Source organism: Miscanthus floridulus, chromosome 17 (assembly GCF_019320115.1).
Source record: "Miscanthus floridulus cultivar M001 chromosome 17, ASM1932011v1, whole genome shotgun sequence".
In the NCBI taxonomy this organism is placed as follows: Eukaryota; Viridiplantae; Streptophyta; class Magnoliopsida; order Poales; family Poaceae; genus Miscanthus; species Miscanthus floridulus.
The window spans coordinates 41,326,826-41,352,885 of NC_089596.1; the positions used below are offsets into that span (position 1 = coordinate 41,326,826).

Sequence of the window (26,060 nt, forward strand, 5' to 3'; positions counted from 1 at the left end):
TTGATAAATATGGGCATATTGTGACCATGCTTCATCAAGGTGATCTTTCCATTGCTACACCAATATAAATCTTGGGAAAGATCAATGCTCATGAGATGTGCATGCACATCACACCACAAGATGGCTCATCCTCTACCAAGAAGAAAGACAAAGACTTAACATTCAAGGCTAGCCAAGAGAAGGGCAAAGCAAGAATTGAGTATGAGAGCTCAAGTGATGATGAAGTTGATGATGCAAGTCTTGCTCTCATAGTGAGAAGAACCGCCAAGATGCTAAAGAAGCTCAGCAAAAGTGGCATCAAGTTCGATGGCAAGAAAAAGAAGTTCTTCACTAGCACTAGATGGAAGCTAATCTCCGAGATGGATTGCTACAATTATAGAGAACTTGGTCATCTAGCACATCAATGCACCAAGCCCAAGAAAGACAAGCACAAGAAGAAGAATAAGGGGAAGAAAGATGACTCAAGTGATGAAGATGAAGATGAAAAGAAGAAAAACAAGCCATGTAAGAAGAAAGATGACAAGAAGAAGGACTTCCACAAGAAGAAGAAAAATGGGAAGGCATACATCGTCGGTGATTGGCTCATGGACATTGATTCATCTAGTTGCTCATCCGATGATGATAGTGACAACGAGAAGGTGGCCGCCATTGTAATTAACTCTTCATCATCTTCACCGACACCACCGTCATCATCCTCTACACACCTATACCTTATGGCCAAGGGTGAACAAAAGGTATCAAATGATAATGATAGTAGTGGTGATGATCATCCTAATAATGATGATAGTGATAGTGATAGTGATGATGATGAATTTGAATCATCTTCATATGATGATCTTGTTAAATTGCTAAATCAATATACTAAGATCATTAGAAAGACTAGAGCTAAGAATGAAAAGCTTGAAATTAAGAATAACTCTCTTTTAGCTAAATGTGACATAGCGAAAAAGGCTAGTGTTGAGCTTAGAGAAGCAAATGATGCTATGTCATCCAAACTCAAGGAGCTCAAATCTTTTAAGAAAGAGCTTAAAGAAAAACATGATAAACTTGAGAGGATACATAATGAGTTCATTACTAGCCACAATATGCTAAAAGAAGAATATACAACTCTCAAGATCAATCATGATAATCTTGTTATTGCTCAGGAATTTTTATCCAATGAGCCACATGATGCTACTAATGATGTTGTTAAGATTGATATAGCTACATCATGTGATGATTTAATTGTTGAGAGCATTGAGCAAGGATCTAGTGGCAAAGGCAAGCAAGTAGTTGAAACCAACAACTATGATGAGTATGTCAAGCTCAAGCATGATAATAAAAGCTCAAGAAAGATCTTGAAGAGCTCAAAAACACCAACACTATAGTGCTAGAAACTCTTGATCATGATGGTGATTTGATTCTTGAGAATGAGAAGCTCAAAGAAGAGAACAAGAAACTCAAGGAAGAGAAAAATAATGATGCACTCAAGGAAGAGAACAAGAAGCTCAAGTTGGAGAAAGAGCATCTCAAGATTGGATTGAGCAAGTTCATAAGAGGCAAGCATCTTCAAAGTGAGCTACTAATGAACACTATCATAAAGATGGATAGAAGTGGCATTGGGTATTTGGCAAACCAAGAGAAGAAAGCTCAAGCTCAACAACAACAACAAAAGTCAAAGCCAAAGCCAAAGAGGTGTTTTGAGTATGGACAAGAAGACCACTTTGCCCATGAGTGTCAAACTCCACCACCACAACCCTTGCCCAAGCATGCTAGACTATTTGCTTTCAATGCTCATTACATGCTTAGAAAGGACTCTAGTGGAAAGATGAAAGTTATGTTCTTAGGACCTCCCAACAAGAATAGGTCTAAGAAAATTTGGGTTGTAAAGTCACTTGTTGAGAAAGTCAAGGGCCCTCAACAAGTTTGGGTTCCTAAAGCTTGATCTCTTGTGTGTAGGTGAACTACAAGACTGGTGGAAATCATTGGGTAATTAATAGTGGTTGCACACAACATATGACCGGTGATCCTCGTATGTTCACCTCACTAGATGAAGAAGTAGATGACCAAGAAAGAATTACATTTGGAGATAATTCAAAGGGCAAAGTCAAGGGATTCGGCAAAGTGACAATATCAAATGATCACTCTATCTCAAATGTGCTATATGTTGCTTCATTGAGTTTCAACTTGCTATCCATTGGACAATTGTGTGATCTTGGCTTTCAATGCCTATTTACCGAGAAGGAAGTGGTTGTATCCAAGAAAGATGATGATCAAGTGATATTTAGGGGATTTAGATACAACAACCTATATTTAGTAGACTTCACCTCTGAAAATGCTAATTTGAAGACATGCTTATTCACCAAAACAACACTTGGGTGGCTATGGTATAGAAGACTTGCTCATGTTGGGATGAGCTCATTCAAGAAGCTAATGAAGAATGATTTGGTGAGAGGGTTGAAGGATGTGAAGTTTGAGAAGGACAAGCTTTGTAGTGCATGTCAAGCCGGCAAACAAGTTGCAAACACTCATCCTATAAAGACTTTCATGTCAACCACAAGAGTGCTAGAGCTCCTTCACATAGACTTATTTGGACCAACAACATACAAGAGTTTGGGAGGAAATCTTTATTGTCTTGTGATTGTTGATGACTACTCAAGATACACATGGGTGTTCTTCCTTCATGACAAATCCAAAGTTGCATCATGCTTCAAGAAGTTTGCCAAGAGAGCACAAAATAAGTTTGAAGTGAAGCTCAAGAAGATTAGAAGCGACAATGGGAAAGAATTTGACTATACAAATATTGAAGCCTATTGTGATGAAGTTGGGATCAAGCATGAGGTCTCTGCAACATATATTCCTCAACAAAATGGTGTAGTTGAGAGAAAGAACTGGGCATTGATCACACTAGCAAGAACAATGCTTGATGAGTACAATACACCCGAAGCTCTATGGGCAGAAGCAATCAACACCGCATGTTATGCATCAAACTGCCTATTCCTTCAAAAGTTTCTTGGCAAGACACCTTATAAGTTGCTCAATGGGAAGAAGCCCGACGTTTTCTTCTTTAGGGTGTTTGGTTGTAAATGCTACATCTATAAGAAGCGGCAACACCTAGGGAAGTTTTAAAGATGTTGTGATATTGGTTTTCTTGTTGGTTACTCATCAAAGTCCAAAGCATATCGAGTATTTAATCATGCCACTGGCTTGGTTAAAGAAACATATGATGTGGAATTTGATGAATCTAATGACTCCCAAGGAGCACATGAGAATCTTGATGATGTAGGTGATGAACCATTGAGGGAGGCTATGAAGAATATTCTAGTTAGAGACATCAAGCCACAAGATGATGAAGATGATGTACAAGTGATTAATCCACCTTCTTCATCAAATGTGCCACAAGATGGTGATAAAGATGGGAGAGTAGAAAATGAAGATACTCATGTCTCCCATGAGCAAATGGTGACACAAGCACATGATGTTGATGCTCCACAACCTCCCCCTCAAGTGGTTGATAGAAGAAATTCACCTCTACTACAAGCTCATCCACAAGATCTCATCATAGAGAGTCCATCAAAGGGTGTAATGACTCGATCTCAAAAACTTACTTCATTTATTGAACATCACTCTTTTGTCTCTTGTTTTGAGCCTACTAAGGTAGAAGAAGCTCTTCAAGATCCGGATTGTATAAATGCCATGCATGAAGAGTTAAACAACTTCACCCGCAATAAAGTTTGGATTCTTGAAGAGCGACCACAAGATGCAAGAGTCATTGGAACAAAGTGGGTGTTCCACAACAAGCAAGATGATCAAGGCATTGTTGTGAGGAACAAGGCAAGACTAGTTGCAAAGGGGTTCTCTCAAGTTGAAGGGTTGGATTTTGGAGAGACCTTTACACCAGTTGCAAGACTAGAAGCCATTCGTATCCTCCTTGCATATGCATCACATCATGAAATGAAATTATATCAAATGGATGTGAAAAGTGCATTTTTAAATAGCTTTATTAATGAACTAGTCTATGTTGATCAACTCCCGGGTTTGAAGACCCTAGATATCCTAATCATGTTTATAGGTTGTCCAAGGCGCTATATGGGCTTAAGCAAGCCCCAAGAGCTTGGTATGAGCACCTTTGGGATTTCCTCATTGAGAAGGGCTTCACCATTGAAAAGGTCGACACCACACTATTCACTAAGAAGCTTAATAGATATATCTTCATTTATCAAGTATATGTTGATGATATCATCTTTGGATCATCAAATGAAGATTCTAGCAAAGAGTTTGGCGAATTGATATCGAAGGAGTTCGAGATGTCAATGATTGGAGAGCTTACATTCTTTCTTGGTTTTCAAGTCAAGCAAATGAAAGAAGAGATTTTCATCTCTCAAAAAAAAGTACACCAAGGATCTTCTCAAGAGGTTCAATATGGATAAATGTAAGCCAATCAAGACATCAATGCCATCTAATGGACACCTCGACCTAGATGAGGGAGGTAAAACGGTTGATCAAACTCTCTACCGCTCTATGATTGGTAGCTTATTATATTTAACCGCATCTAGGCCCGACATCATGTTTAGTGTGTGTATGTGTGCTAGATTTCAAGCTAATCCTAAGGAAGCTCATTTAAGTGCCATTAAAAGAATCCTTAGTTATCTTAAGCACACACCAAGCATTGGTCTTTGGTATCCCAAAGGAGCTAGATTTGAATTAATTGACTATTTCGATTCGGATTATGCCGGTTGCAAAGTTGATAGAAAAAGCACATCCGGAGGGTGCTATTTGCTTGGTAGATCACTTGTGTCTTGGTCCTCTAAGAAGCAAAATAGTGTGGCTTTGTCCACCGCCAAAGTGGAATATATTGTTGCGGGTGCTTGTTGTGCACAAATACTTTACATGAAGCAAACCTTGCTAGACTATGGTGTAGTTCTAGAAAGGGTACCACTTTTGTGTGACAATGAGAGTGCCATAAAACTTGCAAATAACCTGGTTCAACACTCTCACACCAAGCACATAGATACCCGCCATCACTTTCTTAGAGATCATGTTGCTAAGAATGATATTTCACTAGAAGGTGTAAGGACCGAGGATCAATTGGCGGATATCTTCACTAAACCGCTAGATGAGGCGACTTTTTGTCAATTGCGGAATGAGCTCAATGTTCTTGATTTTAGCAACTTCACTAGAAAATGAGCTTATGTTGTCCCTTGCATTGCATTGTAATATACAACATGTTTACTTTGTGGTAATGCACTTAGGGCTTGTCTAACATGGTTAAGATAACCATCGAAAAGCGTGTGAAGAAGCTTAACCTTGGATCAAACTTGACAAGCAACTAGAATTAATTTCAAATATTGCATTGCATATGCATGAATGTTGTTTTGTCATTTCTCTTCAATCACCCTTTTATTGCCTATTTTCTTAAAAAGAATTATAGCCTAAGGCAAAATATTTTGAAAAAATATGAGGCTTTGAGAGAGGTCACTCACATCAGTCCCAATTGGTGTTTATTTGGGTCTTATTAAAGTTGGGACTTGATGGGGAACAGGAAGCATGAAGGAACTTTGAAGATTTGCTGGAAAAGAGTGACCGAACGCTACACCGGACTCTAATGTCTAGCGTCCGATCAATTCACAGGTGGTGAATTGAAGCTATGAAGGAGTGACCGGACTCTGATGTCCAGCGTTCGGTCAGATGGCGTTCCTGCGTTCGGTCGAGCGAAGATGAAGAAGACAGGTTGGACCGGACTCTGGCTGCGTCCGGTCAGTGGTGATCGGACGTGTCTGGTCATGACTCTAGGGGATTTGGACCTCTCTGGAGTTGACCAAACTCTGGGTGGTAGCGTCCGGTCATTGCCACCGGAGCGTCCGGTCAGTAGAAATCATGCAGGATTTTAACCCTTCTCTGTTTCCTTTTCGATCACGGGTGGGCCACCTTATAACCGTACCATGGTCTGACCTAATCCCCACCAACACTCGCACTCGTGCCGACATCGCCATCATCGTGCCCTAATCCACTGAATTCACCGACGATTGCCCACGCGCCCGCACCCTGCATCCACGCCGCCATGCTCGCGCTGCTCCTACACCATCCACCACACCACCTGCTCAGTGCCACTCCCACACAGGCGTATACGTGCCATCGCACCGCGCCGCCCGCAACACCTGCGCTGCCGCCAGCACGCCTGCGCCCTAGCGCCAGTGCCGCCTCTATGCCAGCAAAAGCACCATCGGTGCCCAAGCCACTTTCATCAGCGCCTCCAGTACCTACAGCTGCATCTCCATAACCGATTCACCACACAGTGCCAACCCTAACCCTAATTGTCGTCCCAGTGATCCTCCGTGATCCGTTCCTTATTCTTTGGTTCGCCGGTTCGTCAGGTAGTAAGCCCTTGTTTCCAATTTCGTATCTATTGCTTGCTTCTTAGGGTTTCGTATCTCTAGATGTATATTGAAATTATTCATAGAGATAAATGCACCATAGGTCCATCAACTTTTTGCATTGTGTCATTCAGGTCCAATAACTCTGAAAGTGCAGATTTGAGTACATAAACTTTTTAAGTTGTGCCATTTAGGTCCAAACCCCTCCATTTGGGGAATAGATCCTACATGGCAATACATGTCAGCAGCCACCATGAGCTGCATGTGAGGGCCCTTTGCCAATGGTTTTTTTGCCGATATCCCCCTATGCTTTCCATTCCCTCACTCTTCACCCCTTCCTCTCCCTTCCCTTGGAAGCCATCATCACTCCCTGCATTTCAGACAACGCCGGGGCGCTGGGTGGGACAACAGAGGCGGTGGGTGGTACCAATGACGATGTAGCCGGTGGAGGCGATGAAGACTCTATGGGGTGGTGGTGGTGCCGAGCCCTGACTGTCGCACCGATGTTCCCCGATGGTGAGTTCTTCTATTTCATGAACTCTGAAATTGGTTATGTCTTCCTCAAATCCACGATGTTCCCTCAAGATTCTAGCTCCTCCGCTGTAGATCTAGATAAACCAGATGATGTTCCACTGATTAGATGCACAGAATGCCACAAGTGGCAGGTGGTTTGGCGTGTTTCAAAGCAACCCTAGAGCGATGGTGAGGTTTTCTACTATTGCTCATCCCACAAGGTTAGATTCAAACTATTTTTGATTCGACTAGATGTTTACATTGCAGTTTGCAGTGAAGATTGATCCTTTCCTCTTGCTTGTAGCGCAAAGGCTTGGGCTGTCCCTTTTTCAAATGGGAGAAAGAGTATATCCAACATGTTGAGTCTTTGAAGGAGGGCATGGGATTTTCACAGCATCTGATGCCATAGGAGCAAGCAAGTGCCTCTAATGTCGAGCAAGTTGTGGAATCCAAAGAGCAGGAAGCAGCCGTAGGGGTGAACAAGGAAAGAGGCATTGCTGCTGATGTTGATATTGTGAAAAATTTGCAAAGCTTGGTTAGAACTGGTGACAACTTAGTTAGGTTGATGCAACTGACTTGTTTCATGGCTCTATGTATTACCTTGTTGCTGTTCTTGATCCTGGTTGTAATCACCATTAAGGTCTAAATGTGTATAGATGAATGACTAAGTTATGAAGTTCTATGCAATTTGAAGGTGTATAGTTTAAAATGTGAATGTGAGTTTGCAATTTTTCTCTCATCTTGAAAAATGAAAGAAATCCAAACTGATTTCAACTAGCATAGAGTGTACACAGAAAAATAACTAATAATCCAAAGATGCTTTGATATCATTCTAGTGAACTAGAGCATTGTTTTGCAACCAAAGCATACATATAGTTTTGCTGGTATAGCATACCAAAAGCCATATACAAAAGATAGGAAATCTGTAGTTTATTTCCTAATGTTTGTAGCTGAAACATTCACATAGTTTATAACAGAACCGACCAAATTATAAGAACATAAGTACAAAAACAATCACCGAAGTGATCAAATTCCTGTACTTAAGCTCCTATAATCCTGGTAGTCCAGAAATCACGAAGGATTTCAAACAACTCTCGACATACAAAACAAGTTCAAATTTGCGGAAGCAACATAGTTTAGTACATAACTTCATAGTTTCAAATACATTGCTAGATCTTAGTCATGTCCCACAAAAGCATCTTCAGGTACGAGAACTAGGAGAGACCACGCCCAACGGTCTAGTCTTCATCCCCAGCTGGGAGAAGGCAATACTTGCAGCAACCAAAGTAGAACTGGTCATCTACAACAGGTGGGAGATAAACCCTGAGTATGAGAAGGTACTCAGCTAGACTTACCCATCAAAACCAGAAATAAAAGACACCAAGGGTCATGCAAGGCTTATGAGGTGGGCTACCTAGACACAGTTGCATAAAAGAGCTTATGAATATAGTAACCAATTTAAACTTCGCATCAAGTTTATCATCATTTACCTGTCCACTAGATTTGCACCTGTACTAGAGCACTCACTTATTAGGAGCAAACAATATTAACCATAGCAGGTATAATAAGGCTGTCATCATCATATCATCATTTCCGAACCATTATGTTATTTAGTGTATCTACTTTGGAGATAAGCCCGTCAAGTTCTCACTAACCGGGAGAGATGGCGACTCGAATCGAATTACAACTCAGCTGAGGGGGTATTCCTAACTCTCACCCTGGCATACTTTGCAAGGGTAGCCGTGGGTCACCTTTGGGACAACTCAGGAACCAAATTCGCGGGTTTGATCAGCGCCAGCACTCTCAGGGATTACCCTTCTGCCAGGACGATCAGGACTTTTAAATCACCTGCCCTTAGACTCACGCCTACGGCTCCCTTCTGAGGCGTACTTTATACTTATCGACTCTCGGCCTGAGGTGAGCTACTCAGCTTCGTGGTTGATCTCCAGACCTGGCCAACTAAGAGAGAGGCATGCGTTCAACATGAACAGGAAAGGCTCCAAGATTCAGTCCTTAAGCGACATAGACGGAGTCACTACAAACCGGCAAGCCTCCGCCCGGTCTTCAATTCAAATTAAGACATGTTCTTTTCCATGATAGCAAATATAGCCAACCATGCCATATGTATGTCCCTATATCTCGCAGGTGATAGGAAATCACCTGACTTCTATCGCGTTTAAGCAGGGCTAAGCACTACACGAGCCTGAGCTACATAGGATTTAGGGTATCATTATCTGGATAAGGATTGGATAACCAATGCAGCAAGTGTTTGCATCCAACACCTAGACTTAATGCAACAATATATATATGTAACAATAATACTTTAACTGCATTTTGGAAATTAGGAGGCTTAATATGCTCTGGGGCTTGCCTTTCACAAAGTTGCACGGGCGGTGATCCAGGCACTCAACGACGACCTCGTCTGGCACTTCTCCCGAGGGCTGCACCTCCTGAACCTCCAGTGTTGGCTGCTGCTGCTCCCCGCTCGGTTCCTCGAATTCCAGCAGTGTCACACCTTTCGGTACACCTATTGCATGCCGATGCACAAGATAAATATTATGGATGCATAAGGAATGACATGATGCTCATGATGAATGGATCACAGTAAGTGTTTAACGAAAACATCATTGGACACTCGTTTACCGATTAAGAATAGCTCTATTCAAATCACTTTAAAACATGTATCTAACTTAACTTGAAGAACAAGATCAACTTACCTAACTTGCATAACCTAAGATAAAGATGCTCATCTTCAGTTAAAGGCCTAACACCTAGGAACATTACCACAAGCTTAGGAATAGGAAAGGCATACTTAAATCATCAGTTAAAGTTTCATATGCAAACGAGCAGTTCCTTAATTCAATCACAACAAGAGTTCTATAAATTCAAATGACTTGCAAGAGGACATTCTGGAAAGCTTATGAAATTCTCTACAAATCATTTGTAAACATCAAAGCATGATTCTTACGTTAACCAAATCGAATTCAAGTAAACATAGAATCTGTCCAGAAATGGCAGGTTTACTAAATTAAATATTTAGTGATGATGCAAAAGCATAATTGGACCAAACCAAGTTTACCAACTTGTGGTGCATATCAGAAGAACATCAGAAAGTATAGTGCCAACTTCTAAATAAATTATTTAATGTCCTTTTCTAATTTATTTAGTTAATTAGGTGATTAAAGCAACATATAGTAAAACTATACAGAAAAATCTACAAAAATTGCAGTAGCTACCTCATGCTTCACATAGACTACCATAAAAATTTCAAAGCAATTGGTCAAGCAAAACTTGTTGTATCAAAAATAACAGATGGCAGGGCTATTTCTAGCATAATTAGGAAACCCTAATGAAAAGTGTCAAGCAACAGATTTCTCATTTTTCCTAGTATCATTCTAGCATAAGAATAGCACTCACCAAGTTTTACCTTTACTGGATCTATAGAAAAATTATGAAAATTCACACAAGATCCATCCATGCAAATAAGAGAATTACCTAACTCCTACATACAGTGTCCAAAATGTATGAAAATTTAACTACAAGCTATTCATGGTATGAGCAGTACACCATAAAACTTTCATGCCATTTGGAGCTACATAGAAAAAGATATAATTACACCTATTTCCCACATGATTAAAAGAGATAATTAGCAACTCCATTTTTCATAACAGAACATGGCATAAATTATATTTTTTAATATAAACTAGACATTACCAGGGATTCAACAAAATTGGAACCACATCATTTAGATCTACCAACTAAGAGATACACATTTTTGAATATGTACTCAAATATGTGAAAAAGAATAAAACAAAATAAAAATGGAAACCCTAATGAGCTACTGGGCCGGGCTGGAAAGACTCGGCGGCCCACGACGCATGCGCCCGCATACGCCAGCGCAGCCCAGAACACGGCACGGCCCACGTCGCTCCCACCTGCGCGCGTCAGCTGACAAGCGGGTCCCGCAAGACAGTGAGACAGACAGGGGAGGAAGGAAGGACGACGGCGTAGCTCGTCGCCGGTGGCAGCTCCGGCGAGGCCATTGGTGCCAACGTGTTCGCCTCATCCATGCGCACCTAGTGGTACCATCAATTTCAGCTATTACAGCAGCTAGAGGAAATGGCGACGGCCATGGCGGCGCACGGCCACGGGTTGGTCGGCTCCGATAAGGTGACGGCGTCACGACCCTAGTGGCCTACCCTACGAGCATCAGCATCACTCATAGGACCCAGAGCACAGGAAAGAGGGGACGGTAAGAGGCTCGAGCGGCACAGCCACGTGCGAGCTCGGCCGGCGGCGGTCATGGCGACCCGGTGGAGCTACCTTCACGGTGAGCTCTACCTGAGGCAAAAACGAGATGACGGTGTGGTCGCGGACGTGGAGGAGCTCACGGTGGTGCTGTGGCTCAGAGGAATCAGACAAAGGCGCTCGGTTGAGGGGGTTTGGCTCGCGGCGGCCATGGCTTCCCGGTCACCGTGCTCGTGGAAGAGGATGGTAGGGGTGAAATGGCGAGATGAAAGGCAAGTGAGCGAGGCGCTGGTTTTCATCTGGAACACGGACGCGTGACGTGGAGATGCTGGCAGAGCATGCACGCCACGCGGTGGTCAACTCCTGAACCGGTCGGCCATGGCGTCCTTCTGACGGTTTTCTGAAACGGCTGAATCGACGCCCGATGTCACGACTGACAGCGTGACTTCAACGCGTTAAAACGGCTAAACCGTCGATCCATCGCAAAACCCGTGTACATGAAAATTGTAGGCCTACCTTCCATCTCCAACTTCTATTCAAGGATCATCGTCTAATTCACCATGAATCAGAAGTTACATCAAGCCAAAGTTGGCTCGATCCAACTGAAACTGGATTTATGACTTAGCAATTTTTCTAAGTATGAAATCAGCAGGGAAATATGACTTGTGGGCCTTGTTTGAACATGTTCTAGCCATTTTCATGAGATGGTCCTATTGAGACTTTTGTTCCTTGATAAATTGGCTACAACTTTAGTAAAGGGTGCACAGCCATGCAAGGTCTCTAGGTTGGTCTTTTGAATCAGTCAAACAGTGTCACTCTATGGGTCATTCAAAGTCAAACCTCCCCTAGAGGGCAATTTAGTCATTTTGGTCCACATGAACAATGTCCCATCAATTACCCTAAGTGTAGTTAAGGTGTATTAGACCATAATTAACCACTCTACACAAGTGCTACTCCAACTTCTAAGTATCACATGTGATGAAGCAACAAAAACACTAAATTTTACTCTAATGTTGCAATTCCATGTTTCACATGTTTCATGACTTTGTTGTAATTTTAAACTTGTCATATTACTACCATGTTGCCATGTTTCAAGGTATGAGAAACTCATGTTGCATTCCCATGTTGCACTACTACCATTCACAAACAATCAAGTATGAAACAATCATAATTGAGAATGTTGCATATACATGTTTCAGTACAATGGCATGATGATATAGATGATGCACATGTTTATGAAATGAAATGCAATTTTGTGGAAGCCAAACACCTAGGGTGTTACACAGTTTGTAATGTTTTGAGCTAAAACATTCACATAGTTATACCTAACCAAAAGGTCATCTTGCTGTCGTACAAAAGGCAAACAAATGAACATGCACTTAGAGTTTTTGCATGATTTACAGTTTCACACACATCATTGCTTGTCCTCTTCAACCAACAGCACCATCAGGATTGTTCATTACAGCAGAAGCCTTCTTATGGGATGTTTTCTTCTTGCCAGCAGTAGTCTTCTTTGTAGCAGTTGTTTTCTTCACAACAGTGGACCTTGATCTCCCAGCCTTTGTTGTAGTAGTGGGTGGAACTGGCCTGGCTGCTGGTTGGTTAGCCAATACGAAGCTTGAAAATGGAAGTGGTTCTTTTTCCAGTAATCTACTCTGTGATGACTGAGAATGGAGATGATTAGTTTGAATGAGATGTTGGGTGATCCGGAGGAATTAAATGACAGTGACACTAACCTCTGCTTGTATCTGGGACATCATGGTACTTGATAACTGGGACATCATTGGCATGCCAGTTTCTCCAAACATGGAAACCTGTAACATAAAATCTTCAGTACAATGTGATAAGACATACTAGTACAATGCTCCAATCACATGAGCAGATACCTGACTAATCACTGGCATAGAAGTTTGAACTAGCATCATTGCCATGTCACTAGCAACTTCAGTTGCAGCTTCCTCAAAAAACTCTTCAGTTTCAACTGGCATAGAAGTTTGGCTCCTCTGTTTAGGTATCTTGGCTTTTAGTCCAGCCTTTCTCATGCTACATATAGCCCTATTATGTCCTTTGTCTCCATAGTATCTACATGTCATTGGAATTCCATGCTTTGTCAACCTTGGCCCATGAATACCTTGTACCTCATATGGCTGCTTCTTCCTTGATTTAGGAGGCCTTCCAACTTTCTTCACATATACTGGTGGTAGAATTACATTGCCTCCAACTTTCTACCATGTGCTCTTGTCTTTACATGGCCACACATTGTGGCCATAAGCACTGAGATAGCTATTGGAAGAGTAACACTTAGGTACAACTGACTCTGGTGTGATCCTTTCATGCCTCAAGCATGAAATTGCATGAGAACATGGGATTCTAGTGAGGTCCCACCTTCTGCAATCACAAGTCTTCATATTGATGTCCACTATGAAACTATAGTCCCTATCTTATACCTGGAATATGCCCTGTCCAGCAGGCATTGCATAACATGTATTGGCCCATTCTGTGTTCCTATTAATTATCTTTTTTATCTTAGGACAGATGGGTCCCTGCCACTCTTCTCCCACCTCCCTATGCTTTTTGTAGAACCTAGACATTAGTTGTCCCTTGATCTGCTCTAGCATACTAAGAATTGGCATCTCCCTTGCCTCCAAGATATAACTGTTGAACACTTCACAGCTATTGTTCAGCAACAGGTCACACTTTGGAAAAGTGTTGAAGTAAGCTCTAACCCAGGTGTTGAAAGGCATCTTATGCAACCATTCATAGGCCTTATGATCCAGGGTCTTCATTTTCTTCATGTTCCTATTGAACTGAGGTATTGAACTTGACCTTGCACAACACCAAAGCTGGTTCTTGAGATTTTCACCTTTGAAGTGGTGTTGGAAGTTGGAATATAGGTGTCTGACATAGAACCTATGTTTAGAGTCAGGGAAGACCTGTTGAACTATTGGAATAAGACCCTGAAAACAAAAGTACAAACATATGAAAATGGTGTTTTCACCTAGCAAACAACTACAACAAAGGATATAGTGTTGTGTTTCACCTTTTGTTTATCTGTCATGATGGTCCAAGGATATGTGTTATCTATGCCAAGGTCATTTTTTAGTGTCTCCAAAAACCACTTCCATGTCACTAGTAATTCCACTTCCACTATTCCAATGGCAATTGGGAAGATACATCCATTTGGATCAATGCCCACAGCTGTCAGTATTTGTCCACCATACTTAGTCTTAATGTGGCATCCATCCAAGCATATGATAGGCCTACATGTAGTTAAGAAACCTCTTTTACATGCATCCAATGACTTGTACAATGTGCTAAATACATTGCCATCCAGGTTTAGAAAGAAGCTGCTGCCAGGGTTACTTCTTCTAAGTTCATGACCATAGTCCCAAAGTAACTTGTATTGATCCACCTCATCTCCCATAACTTTCTTCATAGCTAATCTTTTAGCTCTAGCAAGCTTGGACCTTGATGGAGTTATGTTCCAGTCCCTCTGTACTGTCCTAGCAAAATTTGTGAGGCTCATCTTTTGATCTGCCCTAAATGTTTCTAGATACTTGTCAGCAAGCCATCTTGATGTGCACCTCTTCAAAACCCACTTTTTCTGGCATGTGTGTTGTCCATTGAATTGCTTGATAACCATACCAGGGGATCGGCTATCCACTGAAGCATACAACTTCCAAGGACAACCTTCTACACAATGTGCCTCAATCCTATTTTTCTCGTTCCTTGGCAATTTAATTTCAACCCTATGCTTCAAATTGTATTCTGTAATTGTTTTCCTTAGAATCTCAGGGGTTGCAAACAATTGACCCAACTTAAATATTGGGTTATGCATATCTTGCTCTCTAAAAGTCTCAAACCTTAGGCTTTCTCCACCTTCATCATCTGATTCAGGCAACTACAGCTCATCATCTTCTGTTGACATGCCATCTTCAACATTTGATACAACACTGAAAGCTTTCTTGCCCTTATCTTTCTTCTTCCTTCTTCATCATCTACATACTAAAAAAGGTCATCATCATGTGCATCCAGTTCGTAGTCAGAATCAACAAAATCAGGGTCCTCTTCACTGTCATCACCAGCACTGTCATCATCTCTGTCATCACCAAAGCTCCCACTATCTGCATTGTCCATATGCATAGTCTTCATTGGACTGAAAACCTTGGGAGGTGAGTTCAATGGTTTTGCAACATTGTCATCCCATTATAAACTAGAAAGGTTGTCATCATGGTCCAAATACAGCACAAAATTCTTAAATTTGTGAACTAATGAGGACATTACCATTGTGTCTGTGTCAGACCAAATTAATCTCAACCCATTTGAAAGATTCTTCCCAGGTAGCATCCAAAACACCTTCATGTTTGGATTCTTTGGGTAGTGTAACTTAAAAACAAGTTGCTCTATGAAAAGATGAGACCATTTAGCAACTTCTACATGGTCAAACCAACTAACTCTTTCTTGTAGATAGGCTTTGTTTAACCCTTGAGAAACAAAGCACCCCCTGTGATGCATTTCCACTGAGAATTCTTTGTCATCGGTGCCTATAGACGAAAACACCAAAATCTACAGCATAAATAACCAATACATGAAACCCTAGCTGACAAAAGAAGATATTTTCTGCAATAAGCGAGCTAATCGACGCAAGAAATACCTCCTAAACCAACCAATTTTAGAGTTCATGACATAGAAGCACTCACCATACTATGGCGCCTTTGCCCCTAGTGTTCGCAAAGAGGCCACCATCACGCCGACCGCCCACGATCGGCGCGGCAGTCAGTGCTCGGCACCAGCACCAGCACCCCGTAGAATCTTCACCGCCTCCACTAGCTACGTCGTCGTTGGTACCACCCGCCACCTCCGTCGTCCCACCCAGCACCCCAACATCATCTAAAATGCAGGGAGTGATGATGGCTTTGAAGGGAAGGGAGAGGAAGGGGTGAAGAGTGAGGGAATGGAAAGCATAGGGGGATATTGGCAAAAAAAAAAACATTGGCAAAGGGCCCACACATGCTGCTCACACAACCTCGGGCGCATGGTGGCTGCTGACATGTATTGCCATGTAGGATCTATTCCCCAAACGGAGGGGTTTGGACCTAAATGGCATAACTTAGAAAGTTTATGTACTCAAATCTGCACTTTCAGAGTTATTGGACGTGAATGACACAGCGCAAAAAGTTGATGGACCTACGGTGCATTTATCTCTTATTCATATACCCGATCTATTCTAACATGCAGCGAGTCGGTGTTTCTGAGGTCACTTTGGCAGTTGTCAGTCAACTCGGGGCCAAGCTCACGAGTACGGATCAAGGCCAAGCCTCGGAAGTGACAGTTGGCTGTTGTTTCTTGTCTGAGGCAGCAGTTTGTTCTAGATGGCTCGTGTCAAGAACGCCAGAGGTGGTCTAGGTGATGATGATCTGAGGCCTCTGCCTTGCTTGCCTACTAATTTGAAAGGCAAGGAGACGAAGAAGATCACATCAAAGAAGCAAAAGTATGCAGATGCTGATACAGTGAGAGCAGCCGTAGTTCCAGCTGCCACCGAGCGTGCAGAGAGAGGAGGTCCTAGGACTGGAGTTCAGATTGCAAATCAGCTTTCACCAGCACAGAGGGCAACTATAGAGCAGGTTGAGTGTCGTCATGGTAGTCTAGTTGGGACTATCATGTTTGAGGGACGCCATGTTGCTTTGGAGGAGACACAGCCTTAGGGGGAGCCACAGCAGCAAACAGAGCAAGCTTAGGAGGGAGAGCAGGCAGAGGAGACAGAGCAGGCACCACAGCTTCACCGCTCTAGTCATACCCGTACCCAGGTGACACCGAGGGCAGAGAGATAGCAGAGGGGTTCTCGTCTGCCTCCTAGACCATAGGGTTCGCCTCCAGTGACTCATCTAGATTTGAGGGCTACCACGGCCAAGCAGGTGCAGTAGCTCAGATTTGTGCAGTTCGAGGAGTGGTTCCCGCCTTAGGAGGGATGAGCGTGCTTCTGAGGGTTTCTACACACCACTGTAGGAGGACTTTATAATGCATATCTTAATAGTGGGGTTGCATTTAGGTCTCAGAGGGTCTGTTCTATTGAGGCCATTATAGCAGCTACAGGAGAGCAGATATGTCCACACCTCTCTTACTTGCCAGGGCTGATAGATCTACTTGGATGGATAAGCAGATACGTTCCATCTTGGGTCTGAGAGTTCTATGCTACATTTTGGATTGACTCAGCTCACAGGTTCATTCACTTTGTATTTAGAGGCCAAGACTATAGGTTAATCAGCTTCAGGGTCAGAGAGATACTTAGGCTACAGGAGTCACCCATCCACATTCACGAGGTTTGCTATGGACATACAGAGCCTTCTAGACGCCTCACAGTGGTCTTGTGCCTCCTACAGATCTGGTCCGCTAGTGCTTCATAGAGCCATTCGGCGAGGGGTCGAGCAGGACTCCTAGGGGTCTTACTACTATAGCCAGACTGCTAGATGCTATCATGAGGAGGACGCTTCTTTCAAGGATTGGATATCGCAAGGGATTGACTCGCATTCAGTTGTGGCTACTGAATGCCCTGATGCAGTAGACTGTCTTTGATGTTTGGGATGTCATACTTTCTGAGATGGAGGATACCCTTGCTGAGGGATTTAGAGGACACAGACAGCTGCCTTATGCACACTGGATTACCTTTCTGATTCATAGGGCAATTATAGTGAGGCCTCCAGAGATATTGGCAGAGTATTCTGGTGCTACTATCGAGTTCCCTGCATATAACTTGACATAGATCCTTGGTCACAGCAGGCCAAGTGCACCTAGCTAGCCACGCCTCGCCTAGAGGTGCCAGAGACTGCAGCTCAACAGGATGAGACTATCAGGGGCATTGCAGCTATAGAGGAGGAACAGTTAGATGCTCAGCAGGAGGGGATGGTCGAGAGCGACCCTAGTGATAGCTCAGATGATGACTACCATGATATCCCTCAGATGCCTCCATGATGACATGACCATGAGGCCAGTAGCTCCAGTTTAGCTCCACCTACACCATAGACAGACCCCGCTCTACTTGCTATCCTTGAGTGGATGAGGCAGGATCAGGCTCGCTAGGCCCAGGAGACAGCAGCTGCTTTAGCACATGTTTAGGCTAGACAGGACGAGTTCCAAAGTCAGCAGTAGGCTATTCAGCAGTAGCAGGAGGCCATGCAGTAGCAGCTTCTTATTCAGCAGTAATTACTTAGGTTTATGTAGCATGTTGTTACTGCCATTGGGGCACCACCACCATAGCCTTCACCCCAGATAGGCCAGCCTGCCACCACTTCTATGACTCCAGCTTTACAGCCTAGTGGGCTTTAGAGTCAAGGACAGTCAGCAGCACAGTTTCCTTCACCTATAGAGTAGGTGTCCTAGTGGTTTGCCTCGCTAGTGATAGCCTCACAGTTCACACCTCTTTAGACGGGCTTCACACTGGCTCATACTTCCTCGCTGCTTGTGCTAGATACCTCAGTCTCTAAGAGTCTTGGTGCTACCTTCAGTGAGTTGATAGGGCAGCCTACTCCACCATATCTATATGTCCCTGGTCCTTCCACAGTTGCTCCTATTATGGGGACTACAGAGACGCTTCATTCATCAGTTGCATCATCAGAGCCGCCTGCCATAGTCATACATGTAGAGTCATAGGCCGCACCAGTTCCTGATCTGACCTAGACCGCTTTAGCATCGCTTCCAGCCACAGAGGGTCAGACTGCTTAGGGCTCAGGATCAGATGATGATGGCACATAGTTCTAGATTGCTCATCGCACCTCAGTGCCCAACTCATCCATTGCAGCCCCGCCGACCGACCCTTAGGTTTTGGTGTTTGACGCCAAAGGGGGAGAGGGATCAAGTATGGTAGACTTAGGAGGAGCGATACATTTAGGGGGAGCTTATCTATTACATTTGGAGTTTTATGTGTGATACTTATTATGCATTCATGTTTACTATCATGCATTGAACTACATAAGTGTGATCGTAATCGTGATATTAATGTGATTGTGATATGTGATATTTATGTGATATGTGACATGTGTGCTCTCTACTTTGATCTTTATATATGTCATATCACTTGGATTATGCTCATTTGCTTTGCTTCTGCGTTTTACTCTGATGCAAATGAGCTTTATTACTTGTACTCATGCTTATTTCATATCTATTGAGTACATCATGTTGGCTTGGATCATATAAGCTTGCCTAACTCTTTTGTTCTCATTGTCAAAAGCTTATATGAACCAAGCATGTTGAAAACCTCATCTCTTTTACATACTCGAGGTTGTATTGTCATCAATCACCAAAAAGGGAGAGATTGAAAGCATCTAGACCCCTAGTTGGGTTTCGGTGATTAATGACAATACGTGATTATTGTGACTAATGTGTGTTTTGCATATACAATTAAGTTAGGTCATGATAATGGAAATTGATTGGGCAATCATGGTTATCATGCCCCTACGATGGAAATCGTTTCGATTTTCAAAGGATGGACGACAAGGTTTAGGATGGACTAGTTCTAAGTGTCATTTGGTGTTGAAGAGGCACTTAGAGTAGTTTAGGACTTTGTTTTTCCTTTGGTCATACTATTAAGGGGGGTATGGACGGGTAGCTTGACCTAGGTGAGTCTAGTGGGTTAGGTGTGGTGCACACTTGTCAAATCTAGCACTAGATAGCTCCTAAATAGCCCTTAGATCAATTGGAGCAAACTTCATTCGCATATGATTACGAGTTGGAAGTGAATGGAGGGTCAAATGTTGACCAGACGCTGGTTCTAGTGTGACTGAACGCTGGCGTAGAGTTCGGTCAGTTCATTTGATCAAGGTGAAATCATCTGGATGCGACTAGACGCTGAGTGAAATGTGACCGGATGCTGGGTTCCAGAGTCCGGTCAACATCAGTAAGGTTTCAGAGGGCAGTTTTTATGACCGGACACATTCGGTCAGTGCTGACCGGACGCTGGCCAGTCTGTCCAGTCACAACTTAAACTGCTCAGTGGCGGGTGAATTGACCAGAGCGTCCGGTCACCCCGTAGAGGCACATAACGGTTCGTTTTGAATAAGGGTGTATAAATACTTCCTCTATTCATGTGAGGGATCATTTTTGCTTATTCCAACAGCTGAGAAACACCCTTGAGAGTACCAAGAAGAGTAAGGTCCTAGTGAGGTGATTGAGATTTAAGAATCAAAGAGAGAGGCCTCATTAGTGAAAGCAAGAGTAGCAAAGTGTGCATCCACCCTTCTCATTAGGCTTGTCGTGGTCAAGTGAGAGTTCGTGCTTGTTACTCTTGGTGATCACCATCACCTAGATGGCTTGGTGGTGATTGGATGCTTGGTGATCATCCGGCGGAGCTTGTGGATGACCCAACTCAAGTTGTGAGCGGTTGTGGGTGATTCACCGCGACGGAGTGTCGAAGAATCAACCCGTAGAGAGCACTTGATCCTTGCACAGATCAAGGGGGAGCTACACCTTTGCGCGGGTGCTCCAACGAGGACTAGTGGGGAGTGATGACTCTCTAATACCTCGGCAAAACATCGTCATGTTCCTCCTTCTCTCTTTACTTTAAGCATTTACTTTAAGCAATTCAATTCTTATCTTTACATTCATAGAATTGCCATGATAGAGTATGATTGGAACATAGGTTGCTAAACTTTTGTGCGGTAGAACAATAGAAACACTTTGTAGGCACAATGGGTGAAATGGGCTAACCATAGGGTTTAATTATTGCAAAGAATTTTAGAGTTAGCTCAATTCATCCCCTCTTAGGCATCTTGATCCTTTCAATCTTCTTTGGGTGCCTTCCATGTACAAAATCAGAGAAATGAGGAAGCATGTTTTTTTACTCCCCACTAGCACCACGAACAGAGACATTGTTTTCCTACAGGCTTTCTCAAGATAGTGTAAGTTTCTGTGCCTCAACTTCCCCATTGGCAAAAAACTATTCTTAGACGTTCCCTATCCCCATCATGCTTCATGAGTCTATATGTACTACTAATCTGTTTGGTTATCATATATAGCATCCCCTCCCTAAGTTATGTCGGATGGAGCGTCGTTGAAGTCCTAGCACAATTTTCTATATGTGCTGACACCTTAGATTTTTACAGCGGATGGCATTTTGTCCATTTCATATTCTGCTTACCCGACTGCGAAACATCAAATGATGCCATTTTGTTTATTTCTGAGGCTAGCGCTTTCTTCCCTTCTTTTCCAAATTCTTTTTTTATTGTTCTAATTCCTAATTGATAATAAACAGAAAGAATATCCTCTCGTGACTAATTTTTATTGTCCGGCCATCTTATTTTAGTGGTATAGTTGGGAATTAGCTGTTCGAGTTTGATCTTGGAAGCTATATGATCTGCTGTGGCGACTGATTCAGTTTTAGCTTGCTTTGTTCAGTTAATGATTGCAAAAATGATTAAGTTGCCTAAGCAGCTATCCGTATTTAGAAATCTTAATGCTAACATCAGTTTATTTGTTTGCTTCTTCCCAGAAAGAATTATTGGTTTGCTTCACGGCCAAATACATTAACACTATTTAGTACTTATCCTTCAGAATCCACCTATATTAAAATGATCCTAGGTTCAAAATCTAGGATGATGACTCTATGCTATTTGTGTTTTCATTCTTCCTTAAACGTCTTGCTGCCAAGACTATGGCTCTAACTGCTATAGCTTCTAGGCCCTACAACATCTACCACAGCTTATTATGCCATTGAATTGTTTGACGAAATGTCAATGTTATATAGTAGTATGCTATATAGCAATTAAGTCTGAGTTGTAGCTGGAACTTGAGGACAGATATTTTATTTTTTATAAGTGCAATGAATTTTTATTGTTGTTCTTCCCTTTTGTAAAATTTCATGATGAATGCTTGAGCTACATATCTGTACTCACTTTTGGAGTTTGTCTATATAAAAGAAAAATAAGTAGAAGGAAAGAGGAAAAAGATATACCTCCCTTGCATGTTTTTTAAGATCCTACTATGTGGTCCTCCATGACTTTCATGCTTTGAAGTTCCAGTCATGTGCTCTGTCTGGTACTCTGGTTACAGATTCAGTTACTAGCACAGCTTATAGCTAACACAGATAACATATGTTTTCGGCTTAATTTTGATGCAAGGTATGCCAATTTACAAATCTGTTAAATTTATATTTGACACATAATGTCAAATTAGTTCTGTGCCAAACCAAATATTCACTTAAATCTGTACCCAATTATCTTATCTTGGAGGAAACCCTGCTGCCCGTCGCTACTGTCGGCTGAAGATCCTCGCTGGTACTTCGCAATGTCTACGCCCGGAGATACACGCGATGCGCTAAGCGATATCACCAACATCGCAGGTATGCTTTCAGTATAAACAACATTTTCGTCTGAATTATGTCATCTGAACTTTTGGATGTTTACACAGACACCTTTCATTCAGCGGGTTGAACGAAGATGTATCATTTTACTTTGCCAAACTCAAAGCACTCGAGTATTTGTAACTACATGTTTTCAGTCACGTTAATTCTACAGTGAATTTTAGTCAGTGAAGATAAATTTGTGTTTCTGAATTCTAATATATTTTTAGGGATTTATCACACAATAAGTTGGAGGGCTCAATTCCTGATGTCTTTTCACAGCTGCCATCTCTCATGGTTATGTGAGTTTTCTGATCCCTAATGACTTTCATGTCTTAGAGTTTAGCTATAAACAATTGCTAATACTAATCTAATCATTATACACTACTTAAAAACGATTTTTAGACTGGTCCATAATTTTTAGGACTACACTACTTGATTTATGGTGGAGGTGGGCGCCTGCTGGATGCCCGGCCTACAGCACCAGGATCGCCGCTGCCATTGCTTGCTCTTTGTGAGTTTTATTGATGGGTACGATTTATGAATGACATGTGTCAGGAGTTGTTTACGATGAGGAAATTAATAATTTAGCTTATTATCTGCCATGTACGACTATCAACTTCACTGAGGATGGAATTCTTGGCAGACATTTTGAAGAGCCGTGCAAATGAATGTTTTGATAGCTTCCCTAAAGATCTAATTAAGGGCTTAGGCAGAATGTAACTTAGATGGTTAATATGAGAAATAACTTTACTATGCCTTCTCATGCAAAAGTGTTTCTCGGATTGTAAACATGCTCAAATACAATTGTGTAAAAGTTGAACTATGAAAAAAAATTATTGGGTGTTTAATGTGGGTCCCCAAGATAAAGCCGAATAAAACCGTGACGTTAGCACGAGCATTATACTAGTAGCAAAAGGTGCTAAGATTAAGATAAGTACGTGCGGGACATAATTGGATGCACAGTTGAACGAAAAAAAGGAAAAAATGTAGAACAAAAATCTTAGCACCACGCTCGAGAGTCAATAGTCTAGAATGCTGGGAGTTATCCAACGACATCACCATCGCCTCCTATCCCCGCCATGGCCACCGTCCGTTCCACCCTCTCCCCTAGTCTCCCACCGCCATCTCCATCTTCACCTCCCGCCCACAGCCCCGTCGCCTCCTATCCCCGCCACCGCAAGCCCCTTACCACGCCCGCAGCCGGGCAGGAGGCTCTCCAGCTGTGGGGGGTATGACCCCGGATACCCACGGCAGGACACATGGGCTATGCCTCTAGGGGCGGCCTAGCCCGCAAGAAGGAGCCTTGCGGGGCACGGTTCTGCTCGGCGACCCCCGCAAGGCACGGAGAGGATATCCTGAAGATGTTACGAGATCTGATAGGATACGTACGATCCCATGTTTCTTGTAATATGTTATTACTTTTCGGTTATCTCTCAGATCTAACCGACTTGTAACCTAGCCCCCTGGACTATATAAGGCGGGCAGGGACTCCCTACGAATTCACGGCAAATCATACGATAGCTAATACAAACCAACAGGCCACAGGAGTAAGGTGTTACGTCGTACTAACGGCCTGAACCTGTATAACTCGTGTGTCTCTGTTGCCTTCTTGTTCTTGATCACATGCTCCTCTGCCGATCAATCTACCGTCACGGGATACCCCTCGGTGGACTGCCGACGATATTCTATCGACAGTTGGCACGTCAGGTAGGGGTGTGCGTGTTGTTTCCTTGTTGAACAAGATGGTTTTTTCCATAGGCTCTTCGCCCCTCCCACAGCCCGGCCAGATCTTCACGGTCGAATCCATCACGTGGGTCATCAATGCCGACGGAGTTGGAGAGCTTCTCGAGCCAGTGCAGATCTGTTATGCACCGACCACCCTCGCACCTGCGACTACAGATCCAATCTCGGAACCACTTCCGGGGTTGACTCCATTAGCCACCCGCCGCTCGCTTCCTTGCTACCAGAGGAGGCATGTCAACAATGACGATCTGATCGAATCTATCGATCGGGTCGGCCTGAAACTCGCCGATTGCCTCTCCGTTACTGAGTCGGCTCTAGACACCCTTGTTCAGCACCGAGCACCCTCCGATCCCGATCTATCGATGTTCAATGCTCGGCAGACTCCAGGGCTCGCCGCCCTGCCCTTCGGGCTCGCCAACACCGCAGCTACATATCAGGACGCCCTGAGGGGCAAATTCACCGACTAGCTCGCCGACCAGTTTCCACCAACCGTCAACATGCTGCACGCCGGTCGGGGTCTCGGAGCATCTCTCCAAACTATCCTTGAGGAAAATCCGGACTCCAAATCTCAAGGATCCACCGAGCCCCTCGCCGAGACCTTCACCAAACAACCTCCTCTCCTACCTTTCCGGGGTGGCGCGATCTTCAACGTCAGTATCGATAGCCCCCCTCGGAACGGCGAAACAAATGAGGAACGCGTCGCCCGTGAAAATAGGAACGCCAAACGCGCACAATGGCATGATAACGAATGCACCATTGTGATGGCCGAGGCCGCTCGTGATAACCAGTTCGATTCACAAGGAAGGCCCATCCATCGCAACCTCAATGAAGAATTCCTCCGCGTTGACGGCCACAACGTTTTCAAGACTCTGAGCGCTAATCTGGCTGTGGCCGCTAACGAACTTGCTCACCTCCCGCAGACGCCCGAGCTCGCCAAGGTCGCCGCTATGCTTAAAGCGGCACACTGTCAAGTTAACGAGATCCGAGAAGTTCAGAGACCTTCATGCTCCACAAGCGTGATCCGCCGATCAGCTGATCCTAGATCTAATCGCCGCCCCAGTCAAAGCCATTTCGCCGACCAGTCACCACCTCCCCAGGGGGGAGTTGGAGGCCACCACGCCAAGCATCATCGCCAGCACGACCAAGAGGTCGAACAGGACACCCGAGTGCACCTCAGCAACCTTCGGGATGCACGACGGCGTATCGATCAACGATGTTTCGGGCGCCATGAAGATGAAGTACGATGTCACCGGGGGTACGAGCAAGAGTATGGTGACCCGGACTCAGCTCTAGAGCCGATCGTCGCTGGCAATACTGCCGATGTCGGCCTCGATAGCCCGGAAGGGCCCCCTGCGTTCACTAGGGCACTCCGAACGCTCTAGTGGCCCCGTGGTTTCAAAATCACCGGAGTTGAGCCCTATGAAGGAAGGATGAACCCAACTCAGTGGTTGTAGGCTTACGCCACCGCCGTCTGAGCCGCCGGAGGAGACACCAACGTCATGGCAAACTATCTCCCTGTCATGCTCACGCCAGCCGCCATGAGCTGGTTCACAAGCCTCGCCCCGGACTCCATCGGCTCTTGGGAAGATCTGAAGAGAGTCTTCATCGACAACTACATGGCCACATGTAGGCGGCCGGGCACCAAGCACGATCTCAACCGCATCAACCAAAAGCCGTCCGAACTACTCCGCAGCTACATCAGACGCTTCTCCAAGATGAGGAATTCTATTCCCAACATCACGGAGGCCGAAGTCATCACCGCCTTCGTCCGAGGACTTCATCACCGAGAACTCCGTTCTAAGTTCAATAGAAAGCCACCTACCGGCATCGGTGAGATGATCACAACCGCCAACCAGTACGCCGACGCCGAG

At 43.7% G+C, this 26,060-nt stretch overlaps 1 long non-coding RNA gene across 1 annotated transcript; it reads left to right on the top strand.

Annotated features, from left to right (window-relative positions):
- The first annotated feature begins 22,317 nt into the window (after window positions 1-22,317).
- Window positions 22,318-22,900, top strand: LOC136516758 (uncharacterized). The gene is made up of 3 exons (XR_010774121.1): window positions 22,318-22,443; window positions 22,512-22,577; window positions 22,674-22,900. It is a non-coding gene; the product is annotated as an uncharacterized lncRNA (long non-coding RNA).
- Window positions 22,901-26,060: the final 3,160 nt, after the last annotated feature.